Raw genomic sequence first — 16077 nt, 5'->3', positions numbered from 1 at the left:
TATCGAATAGCATAAAAATCACAAAAAACGTGATTGATTTCTCATTTCAAAATTTGATTTCAGATTTCTCAGTGGAATACAAACGTTTTCTATTGGTCTAGTTTTCTCAAATTGAACAAATTTAATCAAAAATTTTCTATCATAAATTGTTTTTAAAATTCTAATAGTTTGACGGTCACATGTTTCCTTTTGTTCGTTCAATGACTCTTCCTTGGAACAAGTTTGACAGTTCAGTCTTGAAACAAATTTGACAGTTTAGCCAGTATTGAACACTCACAGAAAAAAATTTGTTTGCTGGATATTTTCTATTTGTCTTGAGAATAAAAATCGATGCCATTGGTACTTACAACCAAAAGTATATTGAGCCAAATTTGGTTTTTTGAATTTTTCTGAAAAAGTTCCTCATTTTCGTTTAATTTGGTTATGATCAATTAAGTTCAGACCATTAACATAGTTGTGTGCATAAACACAAAATTTAAGTATGGCATTCACAAATTGCATCAGAATTGTGGCGTCGAGCTCGGATACTTTGGCAGTGATTCGGACCATGGAAATTGTCAATGGATTCCATCAAATTTGCTCACGGTTCCTTAAAATATTGAATTATTCAATTAAAAGTCGACTTATTTAACAGTAATTTGTTTTTTGCATGCTAGAAAAAATTAAAAACCAGAGACAATTTAATTAGGAGAGGAATGCTTAGCGATGCTTGTTTTGGATTTTATTGTAAATTGGAGAAATGCGTTTTCTCAATTGAAGTGAGTTCCAATAAACGTGAATGGGTTCGAGAACTTTCATTAGATTTGGTGCTTAAACAGCGAAGTTTTTCATCTTGTTCTAAGAAAAAATAATGGATTCCTGAGACAAAACTTGTAATGCAATGTGACAAAATGTGGATTCTAGATACAAAACAGGTACAAGTTTGACAAGGTCCCAAGACACTAACAGGGTCTCTATTGTAATACAGGACCTCAATATGTTCCAGATTCATGCTTCGGTGATGTTAATGAAAACCTCCAACAATTTACAGCGCAAATGTCATTTATTTAAGACACAATTAAGACAATCCAGGTCGTAACTCCACTTTTGAGTAACCAAAGCCTCTTGTGTTCGGATACGGACACAGCCAAAAACTGTGACCATAATAATTTTGACACAAAATCTTTGGTTTATGAAAAAATGCTAGTCATACCATTCCCACATATAAAAAATCACTAATCATACACCGTTTATGCAATTTTCTGCACTAATGGATTTGCCACGTATGAAAATTGTACGATTAGCGTTTTTGGTCATCCCGGGATTAGTGTGATTTGGGACTCCCCTGGAAAACTTAGTTTTGTAGGGACCCCTCTATCACACTTTAACCCAAAAAGACTAAACTGACTTTACAATGGTAAATTCAATGGTAAAATCCAATGGTAAATTCTAAAAGTCACCGATATTTTATGGAATTCGCTTTTACGGTCTGAGCGCGTTTGTCGCTGAATTCCAGAACAACAAATATTTTATTTAAATTTTGAGCCGGCATCAATTGTCTCTGAATTGTTGCCACAAAAATTTCTGTAGATTTTTAAGTAGATTGCAGCAAGTTTTCGACCAATCAAAATGCAGTAAAATATAAATTTGTATACAACGCTCTAGTGCGATTTTACTGTTTATACTGACAAGGGGTGGATATTATTTAGTAGATACAATAGGGGGGAGATTGTTAAGTAGGTCCATTATAACTAACGCTTGTAGGATTCTTTTTTTAAATATCTTATTTTTCAAAATGCAATCCCTAAAATGCTCATTTTGCATGAAAAAAAGCAAAGAAACGGTATCGAAGTTGTATGAAATTAGGGAAAAAATCCAAATAAGTTTATAACTGTTCAAAGGAACAAGTGTTATAGAGAAATTAGCAGCAGGGTCCCTGATCAGGCCTCAAAGAATTCTGTTGTTCTATAAAACATTCTTTAGAAAAGAAATCTGTTTTTTTTCTGCTCCATGAAAGTTTTTATTAGTCATTCGTTTATTACAAAGCAAATACTATTTTTATTGCTTTTCGAGAAAAAAAAAATCAATTTTGAAAACGAGCAGAGCAATTTCAGGAAGCAAAATAGTAGATTTGTAGAGTACCGGAGAGATGCATTCTTTATGTTTCTGAGAGATAGAGCAGTTTTGTTGATAGTTTAGTCAATGAGAGAATAGATGTGTATTTGATCTTTCCGAGAAATATAATTCTCTAGCATTCATTTTTTTGATTTTGAAAAGAGTTTTGAGAAAAATCGATAAAATCTGCCGTATGATTAAAATCCTGGTCTATTTTCTGTTCTATAAAATACTGTGCTCTACAAGCTGAATTTTTCCCGGTAAAAACCAACCGTGACGAAGGGGTCCCAAAGCTTTCTATATTCTGCTGCTAGCAGAATCCTTTGAGGCCTGGTACTTAATGTAAAAATAGTGCCTGAACGTTTTTCATATTTTTGCATGAATGCTGTTATAATTAAAGCATGAAATACGCTAGTGCAACTGAGCCAGGTTAACTACTGTTGAGAAGTTTGAGAACAAATCGAGCGGCGCCTAAAGAATCACTTAATTGCTATATTTGTCTACAATTATAAACAAATATAGCAATTATAAGTGAATATATGGACGCCGTTCGATCCGTTTTGAAACTTCTCAATAGTAGTTAACCTACCTCAGTTTCATGCTTTAGTTATGACATCATTCAATTACATTAAGGACCATAGGTCTCAGAAAAGACTCTGCTAGCAGCAGAACATAGAAAACTTTGGGACCCCCTTTGTCACGCTTGGTTTTTACTGGGACCCTTCTATCACACTTTTACCTATGCATATTTTATGATAATATAGAAAAAATTCGGCTTCTTAAAGTAATCCCCAATTATCCGATTTGACTTGAAGGTCTCCACCCAAAGATAATAATTATCATGAGAAAGGATTTGTAAATGATAGAAATCAGAAGTCATCTCCGGCGTGATTCGAAACCTCGACCTATGGATTAGAAGTCCAGCTCGCTATCCACTGCGCTACGGCGACTATAGTACCCTCAAATCATCAATAACTTTATATATTTTTTGCATTTGTGCGTGCTTCAATTTTCTCCTACCGCCCAATAAAAAACATTCTTGATCTGTTTTTGGGGGTTCTTGAAACTTGTTGATGCTTGTGATGCCCCAAGTTTGAAAGTTTTCTAGTTTTCAAATTTTAACTGAACACCTCACCGAAACAGATGTTAAACAAAATGCGTTTATGTAGTTTTAAAGCAAGGAAAAAACGCATTACGAGGTCAAAACGTGTATTTTGTGAATTGTTAGCGGTTTCGGCAACAAAGACGTTTCCTTTGTTCTTCTTTTATTTTTCACTATCTTTGATTTTAAAGACAAAAATTTAACATTTTAATAGACTTGTCTCTGGGTTCCAGTGACCTATACACACTAAATTGTGCGCCTTTCGAGGGCACAGTTTGGCCTCGTAATGCGTTTCTTTTTCAATCGTTTAGACATCATCACCTCCATCTGCACGCAGCAGGAGTTGGCGGAAGTGGACACGGACGAAGAGACGGAGAAGCGGAAGAAGAAAGAGGAGACTCTGAATAAGTTCAGGGCCATTGGGAAGATGAGCAGATTCTACAAGACACTCTCGGAGGAGAAAACTGCTGTGGTCAAACTCAAGGCAAGGGACACGGATTCTTTATTCGAAGAGCTTTTTTTATTTTAATTTTTTTTGGTTATATTGCTCCGGATTATCAAAAACTTTTCCAAAACTTTATCCAGTTTTTTCCGAGTTCACTCCGCCGGCATTACTTAGAAAAAAACAGGCCAAAAAGCGTTTTTAGGCACTTTTTGGAAAACGTTGACCGAAAAAATTGCGTTTTTCGGTGTGCTCTCCCTCCCCTCCTGGAATTTAGTACACATTGGCGCCAATGGCACCTTTAAAAAAATTTCGCATCTCACCAAAAACGTATCTCAAAGTAGTAAATTAGTACAAAGGGGCCCTTTAGGTCGACAGGTTGTCGGTCGAATATCCGGGGGGGGGGGAGTGGCGTTTGATGCTTGTCCTAGTCCGCCCCTGATGCTTGTCATTGTCTATCTCATGTCAATCAATTGTAAAATTTGCAGGTGGGGGAGGGAGAAAAGGAGCCAAAAACTCTAAAGAAAAAGAGCCAAAGACTCTGTTAGGTCTGTCTAAGGATAGTAATTTCTATACTTTTTCCCACATTCCAGACTGCGATCTGATGTTGTTGATGGTATGTGCGATTTGCAGGGTCTGTGCTCGAATTGTAAGTTACCGATGGGTGCTCTGAGTCAGGGCAACGAGGCCATCCGAGACGCCATCTGCAGTGAGAAACCCAGTCACCTTCTTCGAGGCCAAGGAGGCCTACGCTTAGAACGAAAAGATGCCCGAGGCTAGTCGTAGATTATACTTTATATTAGTCCTCAGGGTTAGCTCAGTCCTCAGCCAACCCTAATTTTTATCAAATAAGTTATCGGCCGGCCGAGTCGCCCGAGTTGAGGTCCCAGACTCATGTCCAGACTTTAAGGGTCGCGCCACATCCGGATTTAGACCCAAATTGCATAGTCGCGCCGAAAGTTTGAGTCTGGAAAGTGTGGACATGAGTCGCGCCGTGGGCCGCGAAAGTCTGGACATACCAAAAATTGGTCGCGTAAGTCTGGACATGGGTCGCGAAAATCTGTGTCTTGCGACCCATGTTTAGACTTTCGCGACCAAATTGTGGTATGTTCAGACTTTCGCGACCCATGTCCAGACTTTAAGGGTCGCGCCACATCCGGATTTAGACCCAAATTGCATAGTCGCGCCGAAAGTTTGAGTCTGGAAAGTGTGGACATGAGTCGCGCCGTGGGCCGCGAAAGTCTGGACATACCAAAAATTGGTCGCGTAAGTCTGGACATGGGTCGCGAAAATCTGTGTCTTGCGACCCATGTTTAGACTTTCGCGACCAAATTGTGGTATGTTCAGACTTTCGCGACCCATGTCCAGACTTTAAGGGTCGCGCCACATCCGGATTAAGACCCAAATTAAAAAATTACGATCCCGAACATTAAAGGTTAAATGTTTGCTCAGCAAGTTGAATAAAGAGACACGCAGGTTTATCAAATAAGAAAATCCCAATCAAGCTGTTTTTTCTTTTTCAAAAAATGAGACCAAAACATAAATATTTTTTTTTCAAACTGAGTAATGTTCTGTCCTGCTACTATTTCGAAGGAAAATAAACTTTAATTTTGGTTCATATTATTTTCACTTGTAATTACTGCAAACAAAGAAATGATGAGATTGAATGAGATTTCGTGTTAAAATACTCATAGTCTTGAATAAAACTGGATAGTAAAACTCAAAAAAATCCCATTGCTAAAAATTGTCCGGATTTTCGAGTTTTTGTTTTATAGGATAAAGTTTTAAAAAATTTTGCATAATTTGCCCTACCTAAACAATTTTAGAAGTCAAACTTCTTATCGAAGCTAAATCAAGTTTTACATGAGGACTATTAGGTATATAATTATACATGGTGACAATTAGGATTATTACATTGTGACCATTGCTGATCATTTAATACATGGTGACCATTATGATTTATACCTAATGGTCATCCATGTATGACAACCCATACCCCCCCCCACCAATCCTAATGCACTATATGCATACTACTGTTATGACATCATTCAATTACATTAAGGACCATAGGTCTCAAAAGGACTCTGCTAGCAGCAGAACATAGAAAGCTTTGGGACCCCCTTTGTCATGCTTGGTTTTTACCGGGACCATTCTATCACAATTTTACCTATTCATATTTTATGATAAAATAGAAAAAATTCGGCTTCTTAAAGTAATCCCCAATTATCCGATTTGACTTGAAGGTCTCCACCCAAAGATAATAATTATCATGAGAAAGGATTTGTAAATGATAGAAATCAGAAGTCATCTCCGGCGTGATTCGAAACCTCGACCTCTGGATTAGAAGTCCAGCGCGCTTTCCACTGCGCTACGGAGACTATAGTACCCTCAAACCATCAAAAAAGTTATAATTTTTTTGCATTTGTGCGTGCTTCATTTTTCTCCTACCGCCCAAAAAAAAACATTCTTGATCTGTTTTTGGGGGTTCTTGAAACTTGTTGAAGCTTGACGAAGCTTGTTATTCGATCCGCCCAAAGTTTGAAAGATTTGTAGTTTTCAAATTTTAACTGAACACCTCGCCGAAACAGATGTTAAACAAAATGCGTTTATGTAGTTTTAAAGCAAGGAAAAAACGCATTACGAGGTCAAAACGTGTATTTTGTGAATTGTTAGCGGTTTCGGCAACAAAGACGTTTCCTTTGTTCTTCTTTTATTTTTCATTGTCTTAGGTTTTTAAGACAAAAATTTAACATTTTTATAGACTTGTCTCTGGATTCCAGAGACCTATACACACTAAATTGTGCGCCTATCGAGGGCACAGTTTGGCCTCGTATTGCGTGTCTTTTTCACTCGTTTAGACATCATCACGTCCATCTGCACGCAGCAGGAGTTGGCGGAAGTGGACACGGACGAGGAGACGGCGAAGCGGAAGAAGAAAGAGGAGATTTTGAATAATTTCAGGGCCATTGGGAAGATGAGCAGATTCTACAAGACACTCTCGGAGGAGAAAATTGCTGTGGTCAAACTCAAGGCAAGGGACACGGATTCTTTTTTCGAGGAGCTTTTTCTATTTTAATTTTTTTTTGGTTATGTTGCTCCGGATTATCAAAAACTTTTCCAAAACTTTATCCAGTTTTTTCCGAGCTCACTCCGCCGGCATAGCTTTGAAAAAAACAGGCCAAAAAGCGTTTTTAGGCACTTTTTGGAAAACGTTGACCGAAAAAATTGCGTTTTTCGGTGTTCTCTCCCTCCCCTCCTGGAATTTAGTACATATTGGCGCCAATGGCACCTTTAAAAAAATTTCGCATCTCACCAAAAACGTATCTCAAAGTAGTAAATTAGTACAAAGGGGCCCTTTAGGTCGACAGGTTGTCGGTCGAATATCCGGGGGGGGGGGGGGGAGTGGCGTTTGATGCTTGTCCTAGTCCGCCCCTGATGCTTGTCATTGTCTATCTCATGTCAATCAATTGTAAAATTTGCAGGTGGGGGAGGGAGAAAAGGAGCCAAAAACTCTAAAGAAAAAGAGCCAAAGACTCTGTTAGGTCTGTCTAAGGATAGCAATTTCTATACTTTTTCCCACATTCCAGACTGCGATCTGATGTTGTTGATGGTATGTGCGTTTTGCAGGATCTGTGTTCGAATGGTAAGTTACCGATAGGTGCTCTGAGTCAGGTAACGAGGCCATCCGAGACGCCATCTGCAGTGAGAACCCAGTCATCTTCTTCGAGGCCAAGGAGGTCGACCCATGTCCAGACTTTAAGGGTCGCGCCACTACCAGATTTAGACACAAATTAAAAAATTGCGGTCCCGAACATTAAAGGTTAAATGTTTGCTCAGCAAGTTGAATCAAGAGACACGCAGGTTTATCAAATTAGAAAATCCCAATCAAGCTGTTTTTTCTTCTTCAAAAAATGAGACCAAAATATATATATATTTTCAAACTGAGTAATGTACTGTCCTGCTACTATTTCAATTGAAATAAATTTTAATTTTGGTTCATATTAATTTCACTTGTAATTACTGTAAACAAAGAAATGATGAGCTGGAAGGAGATTCCAGGTTAAAATGCTCATAGTCTTGAATAAAACTGGATAGTAAAACTCAAAAAAATCGCATTGCTAAAAATTGTCTGGATTTTCGAGTTTTTACTTTATAGGATGTTGTTTAAAAAAATTTTGCATAATTTGCCCAACCTAAACAATTTTAGTAGTCAAACTTCTTATCGAAGCTCACTTATAGCAAAACAAAAATTTGTTCAGTTAGTAACAAAAGTCCCTTCTCTACTAATTATTGCTCAAAACGGCCGCTTCTAAAAATAAATTTATCATTACTATCATTATCGTCAAACAAAAAGTGGTTGCAGCGACACACATTTTTCTTCTCTTTATTTTCAGAGCATCATTTTTGTTTTTACCTATTTGCTCCGACTATTCAAAAAAATAAATCATATGAACGAACTTTGCATTCGGGGCGTGTTTCCCTTTCTTTTTTGTGTTCTATGCAAAATAAGGTACCGCAAATAATCATCGGATTGAGTCGAGCGATATATAATCGAGAGGAATCGGTTTGCAATTTTTGCAATCGGAGTGTCAAGAGAAAACGGTTTGAAAATTTTGATTTTCAGTCTAATTTCGAGCGAGTAAAGCGATCGAGTAAAATCGTTATCTGAAAAAATTAGGCAAAGAAAACTTGATTTTACTAAAAACTAAAAATATTTAGCGCTACCTTGGCAACAAGTTAGGGCTCTTTTTCCTTTTCCTTCACCTGCAAAATTTTTTGAGTAAATTTTTGGTTCATATTATCGGAATTTTATAAAATTTGGCATTCGGACTACTTAGGCCATGATAAACACATTTGGTGTTCATACTCAACCTTGTAAAATCTGTTAATACACCATGGAAGCGATGTTTATGTGAGGTCGGTGGAAAAAGGAAAAAGAGACCAAGTTAGCTTAATTTAGCGCTACCTTGGCAAAACAAAAACGTTTCGTGAAAGCTAAACATTTTATTTAGCTTTCACATAATGAATTTCAGAAAAAATCTAAGGAAGAGGACTGGAAAAGAGCCGAAAAATTCATCTATTGCTCTAGCTATCTCAATTGGTTTTTTTAATCAAACATCTGATAATAACAACCTGTTCTAGAATTTCAAAGAGCTTCAATGCCATCTGTTTGTTTCCGAAAATTAAAAGTGGAAATTTTTCAGAAAGACAAGTTAGTTCTTTTTCTTTGTACCTGAGTTCATTGGTTTTTTTTTTCAATCGTCTATTGACTATGTTAAAAAAATTCATAAAAAATGCAGGTCTGAGTCAAAACAAAAACTTGAGCAGCAACTTCAAAATATTTTTAAAGTGTCTTAATGAAACAAAACTTTCAAAAACTTTTTCCAAAGATGCGACAAAAACGAAAGTAGACTTTTTTGCGTAGTTAGAAGGCTGAATAGGTGATATTGAAAAAAACCTCTAGCTTTCGAAACACGAAATTCTCTTCCGTCTTTTGTTTATTTTGTGCAAAAAAATTAATTAAAATCGAAAGTATCATTGGCAACTCTCAAAAATTGCCGAGTGAGCCAAAAACAGAGCGCGAAAAGAAAAAATGAATTATGGAAATAAGTTGGAAGTTTTTGTGCTTTTCAGATTTTTGCTATTAACCGTCCAGACTTATGCGGCTTTATGTCCAGATCTTTTCGACTTTCCAGACTTTGATGGCCAAAATTTGGTAATCCTTGTTTGCTAATTGTTACACATATGCGATTTCACAAGGCTGTAAACAGGATTAGACAATCAGCAGCGGTTGCGTGAAGAGACCGTGTGATTAATATTTTGAATTATTTAGATTATTTTGAGACTAGATTGGCTCAGAGATTATAATATAGATGAAACATGTATCAAATACCGGGTGTTTTTATATTCTTCCAAAGAAATACATTGTTGTTTTTTGCCAGTGAGATGATGTTGGTTTATTTGACTTTCAAATTCCATATTTGTGCAGGACGTTTAATTTAAATCAATTTCCTTATCACTTTTGGTTGGAATTTTGATCAAAACTGGTCAAAAACGATCATTTGTTGCAATGTTGATGCAAATCTGATTGTCTTCGCCAATTGGAGTGGGTTTCTGTTAGTCTTATCCTGTTTTGGCAAGGGGATTTCGAAAAAACGCTGCTTCTTGAGCAGCTGAAGCAAGTGACTTGCATATGGCTTCACAAGAAGAGAGTGACACGGTCGGTTGCTTCTTCACTTGCCAGCCCATCACTCCCCCAGTTTATCCGAGCTTGTAGTTATAGCCTGTTTTAGACCGCCTGTCATCGGAATCTACGCTCCATTCAGCGTCAGTTTTGCCAAAAACTTCGAAATCGTTGTCCTTGGAGTATGAAAATTTCAAGTTTCTGGTGTGCTGGAGGTAAAGTAAGACTCGTTTAACGGCAGACAAGTTTTCAGCAGTTGGTGAAATCATGAGAAATGATAAGACAATTACATTCCACAGGATACCAGGCCTAATTTGCTTAGCTAGGATTAACAATGAACTTACTAAGCTTCTATACTATGTTGTTTCTGCTGGCAGTGAGCTTTCTGATTCTTTAATAAGTTGAATTTACTTCGGTTGGTGATTTCTACGGCTTACAATCTTGCATAATAAATGTTGTGGGAATGCTTTTTGTAAAAATATCTTAATCTAGGGTAATTTCATTTTCAGTTTTCTCAATTGGCGTTCCTAGAAACCACGCCAGTTCTCCTCTATCATCCATTCGAAAGTTGCTTTAAAATGTAGGCTTAAGGTACTCCATTTTTTGTTCATGAGATTCTGCTGAAATTAGATCGTCGACTCAGCTTGAAATTTGAAGTTTTTTGTTTTCTCTAGTCTTATAGAATAGGCAATATTCATTTTTTCTTTTAATAAAGTGTTGCTCGATTTGAAAAATTGCTAGTTCTTTGTACCAATAATGGGCTAGAAGTGTTCGGAAAGTTTCTGGCTTACTAGCCGGTGCATATGTTTGAAAGTATTCGAGTTCTTCGACTTCTTTAAAACCTTTGGCTACATATCGGGCTTTGAATCAATCCCCCACTTTTTGTTATTTTCTCTTAACAAATCCATATGCCTGAAAAAATTTTGATGTCTTGAGGCACTCCTACCACTTTTGTTAACTTCCTTTTATACACCCATATGCCTGAAATAACAATAATTTCCGGAGGTTGTTTGGTTAAATTCCTTATTTGACCTTCAATTAAAGAATTTTTTTCGCTTCGTATTGCTTCGTTCCATTTGCCCTGATCGGTAGATTCTATTTCCTGCTTGTATATTTCGTTTTCAAAAAGATGTGCTAGTTGTTCACTGTTGTTGGTGTACGGTTTGTCGAAGCGTTCTGGTGGGTTTCGAGATCTGTCAGATCGCTGCAGGTTTTTGCTGTGCTTTGTCGTTTTGTCGTTTGAGATTTAAGAGATCTTTTTCATACGATTGATCAGATGCATCTACATGAGGTAAAGTCATTCTTAAAAATGTACCCTGGTTTTTTGTTTGCCCAGCAACAGTGCTGAGCTGCAAATTTTGTTTCAAAAGACCCTGATTTTTTGAGTTTGTTACTAAATCTTGTTTGTTCCTACTTTGATCATTTTTGTTACTACTTGCTTCATCAATTGATAGTTAACATCCTTTTCTCTGCCAATTTTTTCAAGTTTACTAGGTTGTGATAGAGTTAAATTTTTTTCACTGTAAACATTTGACTATTTCTTTGAGCCTAAATAAAAAAAATCATCTGTTTCACTTAGTATAGCACTAGTTTTGTTTGGAGCAAAAAAAGTGTTCATTGAAGGTTACAATCCTTACTCTATATATGCGTTTGTTTTCTCAGTTTTGGACTAAGTACACTGTACTGTTACCAGCGTATCAAAAAAAACGTATTACTGGGCCCTTGGATCAAATATGGATTTCGGCTTATGATTTTTTTTATTTATGCAAAACATCCACATATTCTTAAAGTTTTTTTGATTCAGATGTCTGTTCAAAAACTTTTTTGAAACGCTAAAGTTTTATCATCCGCTTTTTTCACTATATTACGAATGTGATTGGCTGTTTCTATAGCCCCAATACATTACGTTTTGCTAAAATTTGCTTGAATTAAAAGACATCTAGCCTTTTCAACTATTGTTTGGTTGTACCGTTCTGCAACCCCATTTTGTTCAGAAGTTTCTGGGACTGTGAACTCATGCCTAAATTTTGAATGTACACAAAACGTGCTGTTTTTTTGTTCTTACAAATAGTTCTATTGTCTGTTATGAATTTCTGAAAATTTTCAAAAGATTCACTTTTGTAATTTATGTACTTAACCACTGCGCAGTTGCTAAAGTCGCCAACAAAAATCATTACATATCGGAATCCGTTAAAGCTTGAAGTATTTACTGCTCCTAATTCATCGCTAAAAACTCTTTCAAGTGTTGTTTTTGCTTTGTTTTTTTTGTGATTTTTGGAACTGGTTTCAGTGTAATTTCAGACAGAGCCAAGTTTTGCATATTTCGTCATGTGGTGAAATCTTTAATTCAATTGGGGCTTTTAAGTCGGTATATTTTAAGTCACCGAATTTTGTATGCAAAACTGATGTGCGAATGAATGATTTGCAGTTTGCTGCATTTTACATGCAATTTAAGCAAGAACAACAAGCTTTATAACAAAAATTATGTGTATGCCCCTTCTGATTACATGCCCCTAAGTTAGAACCTGCTTTTTTGAATTCTTTTTTCAAAAGTTCTGCTATGCCACGTCCATAGCATGTTTCTGTTTTTAGGGAATTTTGAGTTCTATTTTGCTCAGGAACTAAAGATGAATTAATTGATTTCATGAAAGGTTTTGAATGTATTGGTCTTCTCGCAGAAATTGCTATGTGCTGTTCCTTATCAACTTCACGAGCTGCCCGGCCTTCCTCGTAGTTTGTCAGCCTAGTTCTCAATTCCGCAAATGTGACCATTTTGGATGAGAAGTTTTAATAGCGATGGAATATGTAACAAAAACAGGGGACGTTTATTGTCGCCTAACGAATACATTATTGTTTTTTTGCCAAAGTGGCATTGGCGTGAGTGAGTGATTTTGGGTCATCCATCTTTCAAATTTCCATAATTGCGCCTGACATTTGATTTACATCATTTTGTGATCATTTTTGTCAGAGAAATTTACTGTTGCTTAAAAGGTTTAGTTGTAGGACATAAAATTATGAACTTGGTTACATTAGTATTAATATCAATCGTGAGCAATAAAATGTGCAGTTTATCAAAAGTTCATTTGGGCGATTTTGAAACTGTCAATGTCAGTTGCCAGGTTAGTTTGTTTTTCTTAACAACTTCTGAGTTATGGAATAATTGATGTTTTATTTTTTTTGCAAGATATTTTCATTAATTTTTTTTCAGTTTTTTTTTAATATGTCGAGACTAGTTGTTCAAAACTGCTTGGGATTTTTCTTCTTTCAGTTAAAACGAATAAATTCCCAAAAAATGAAACCTCAATCAAAACAAAAACCTTAAATCTGTTTTATTTTGAAAAGTATCAATTTTGTGCTTTTGGTTCAAGAAAGTCAGACAAATTTGAAGATTTCGAAGTCTGCGACCATTTAGACTTCTGTGACTAAAGTTATGTATGTCTAGACTTTTGTGATATTTTTTCCAGATATCCAGACGCTCTCGGTCGCAAAAATCTGGATAACACTAATGTTGGTCGCGCCGCTGCATCTTGGGTCGCTCTCGCGGCGCCATTTTATGAGGCGTTGTGGCGTTGCGGCGCATCAGTAGTGATGGTGCCCAGCAATCATATGATTGCGGGTTCAAATCGCACGCGCGCTGCTTCTTACAAGATGACCTCTTTCAAGTCATAACTTAGTTAGTCTTAAGTAATTAACTCTCGGGTTTGGCCTCTGACTGGTTAAAAAATAGCAATGTTTGGTCGTTAATCTCAAATAATTAACTCTCGGGTCAGGCCTCTGGCTGGTTAACTAAAAACATACATGGCAATATTTGGTCTCAAAGATTTGGACATATCGAAATATTTTTCTCGAAAGTTTGATCTCTCGGTCTCCGCCATGCAGAGTCATAAAAGTCTGATGTATATTATATGTTGATTTAAATCCAATTTTTATTATTTTACCTTGATTTTTTTGAATTTTATTGGAAACGTTTTTGTTTCAAGAATCAATTTATTAACGCAAAATTACTGATTCAGCATCACAAGTTAGAAGAACACAAGTTACCCATATTTTTCAATTTCCAGTCAACTTCTGAGACTGGAATGGAAAAATCCGAAAGTGCTGGAAAAACTTTTCCAGTTAAAAGTATGCTATGAGGAGCGAAGAACGTAACCAATGTAAATACTGCAAGCTGGGTTGTATGTTTACCGCGGCACTCGGCAGGATAACACAAGGGTTGATTTTTTTGATTTTTATTCTACGATTAAAATCCGATTTAAATCATTGATTTAAATCAAGTTGATTTTAATCATGCAACCCTGCCGCTGTGGTCGCGAAAAATGCGACAGATCTTTTTAGTCCAAAATTGAGATGTGAACAAATTTGGTCGGGACATTCTGGAATTAGGTCGCGGTCCTCTACCGGGGTACATGTCTCTAAACTACTTTACGCTAGGAAAAAACCCGCCCGCATGTAAACTTTTTCTGTGTGGCCGGAAGAATAAGGTTAACACCATACTCTCAAATCAGAGTGGTCGAAACACAAAAATACATGATTGGAACAACTATTTTTTTCCTATTCTTAGGTTAAGGAAATTACCCCACAGCAGCGTCGGGCCAGTATCACCACCCGGGACGCCTACATCAGTGAGATAGCGAACAAGAAGTCGGGAGCGAGGATGAGTCTACCCCCTGATGTCAGCCCCATGATAAAGACAACAGAAGACATCAACCCCGGAGTTGTTAGGGACTAACGGGAAGGAGAAGTTGAAAGGGGTGCGGAGAGAGGGGGAGAAGACAAGGCTGAAAAGAGCATTGAAAAAGAAAGGCAAAAAGTGTTGTTCAAATGACGCATTTTGAGTCTTATCCCTATTTTTTGTAGCAATGAAATTTTGGCTGAATTTTGCTTATCATCAGCAACCATCATTAAAAATTAAGTTATATAAAAACATAAATTTACAAAATTTGCATTTTTTGCATGAAGCTAGAATATTTCTTAGGGGAATGTTTGAACGATTAAGTTTATGTACATATTTACATAAAAAGCCCCCTATTGCATTACGTAAGAGAATGACTACGGTATTGAAAACAATATAAATTACAAAAAAAAGTGAGAAGTGAGCTGTTTCCATATCCTAATTGAACAGACACTGATTTATTGCAGATTAGATAAACAGACTTAAATAGCGAAGCCTTCGATAAACTCAAAATCAAGAAATGAGTCGTTGACGCCTGCTGCAAAACAAAAAATATTCTGAAATTCAATAGCAAAGACATGATAAACAGCTACAAAAAAAAGAAATTCAAGCTGAAATGACAAAAATGGATATCGTTGACGGGAAAAGAAACAATAAACTTCGTTCTTCGGAAAATGAATGAAGATTTAAATTGAAGTTCGCAATTTTGTTTTGATTCATTAATGACTTAATACTTACAATTTATAATTGATTATAGTTCATTATGAATGAAATAAATTGAAAGTATGTTGGGTTCTTTTTTTCAATATTTTCTAAGTAAGTGAGCACGTAAAAATTCTCCTCAGTAACATATTGATAAAAAATGATTGAATCATCTGAATTTTCTCATTTAGGCCGCGAAGATCTAGACCTTTAAGAGTAAAAAAAACCTAAGAAACGAAATGTTCGAGACTATTTAGCTTAAATTATTTTTTGTTCCGAATTTCGTAACGAATGTAACGGAAGGTAATATAAGTGCTCGGAGTGGTTTATTTTCTTTGGACAAATTTCGTTTTTTTTTAACCTAGCCATTTCTGACGAATTTTTGTTCATATCATTCAACAGGTATTGTTGTCTTGAACTTAAATTTGAAAAAATATTTTACCTAAGATCATTTTTCGTAAAGGTTTTGGGGTTTAAAGATTGCCATTCAGGCCACTTTAGGACAATTAGCGCGCGATTTATTTTGCGCTCTTAACGCTTAAGCGGAAACCTAATTCATCTTAGAAATAGTTCCGAATTAATTGAAGTAAGCTCAATTGCCAAAATTGAGTTGTTACAAGGAGCAAAATTTATCACTTTGCTTTTCATATGGCGTGTGGGGAGATGATTTTCACAAAAAAAAGCCCGAATTTCAAACTTTTTTCCCTTTATTTCATTATATTTAGTTTTTTTCATGGTTTATTGCTCCATCGACCTTTAAAGGCAGTCGAAACTCTCAGGGCTTCGCACTGATACGAGCAGTTTTAATACTTTAAGTCAAGGTTCTGAAAACAATTAATCACTTTAACACTGGAGGTTGAAGATTGAAGATTTCTTTTGCT

At 36.2% G+C, this 16077-nt stretch overlaps 1 non-coding gene across 1 annotated transcript; it reads right to left on the bottom strand.

Moving 5' to 3' along the window:
• Window positions 1-5943: 5943 nt before the first annotated feature.
• Window positions 5944-6016, bottom strand: Trnar-ucu (transfer RNA arginine (anticodon UCU)). The gene has a single exon. It is a non-coding gene; the product is annotated as a tRNA-Arg (tRNA).
• Window positions 6017-16077: the final 10061 nt, after the last annotated feature.

This window comes from Symsagittifera roscoffensis, chromosome 10 (assembly GCF_963678635.1).
Source record: "Symsagittifera roscoffensis chromosome 10, txSymRosc1.1, whole genome shotgun sequence".
NCBI lineage: Eukaryota > Metazoa > Xenacoelomorpha > Acoela > Convolutidae > Symsagittifera > Symsagittifera roscoffensis.
This window is presented reverse-complemented; position numbering and strand designations above follow the sequence as displayed.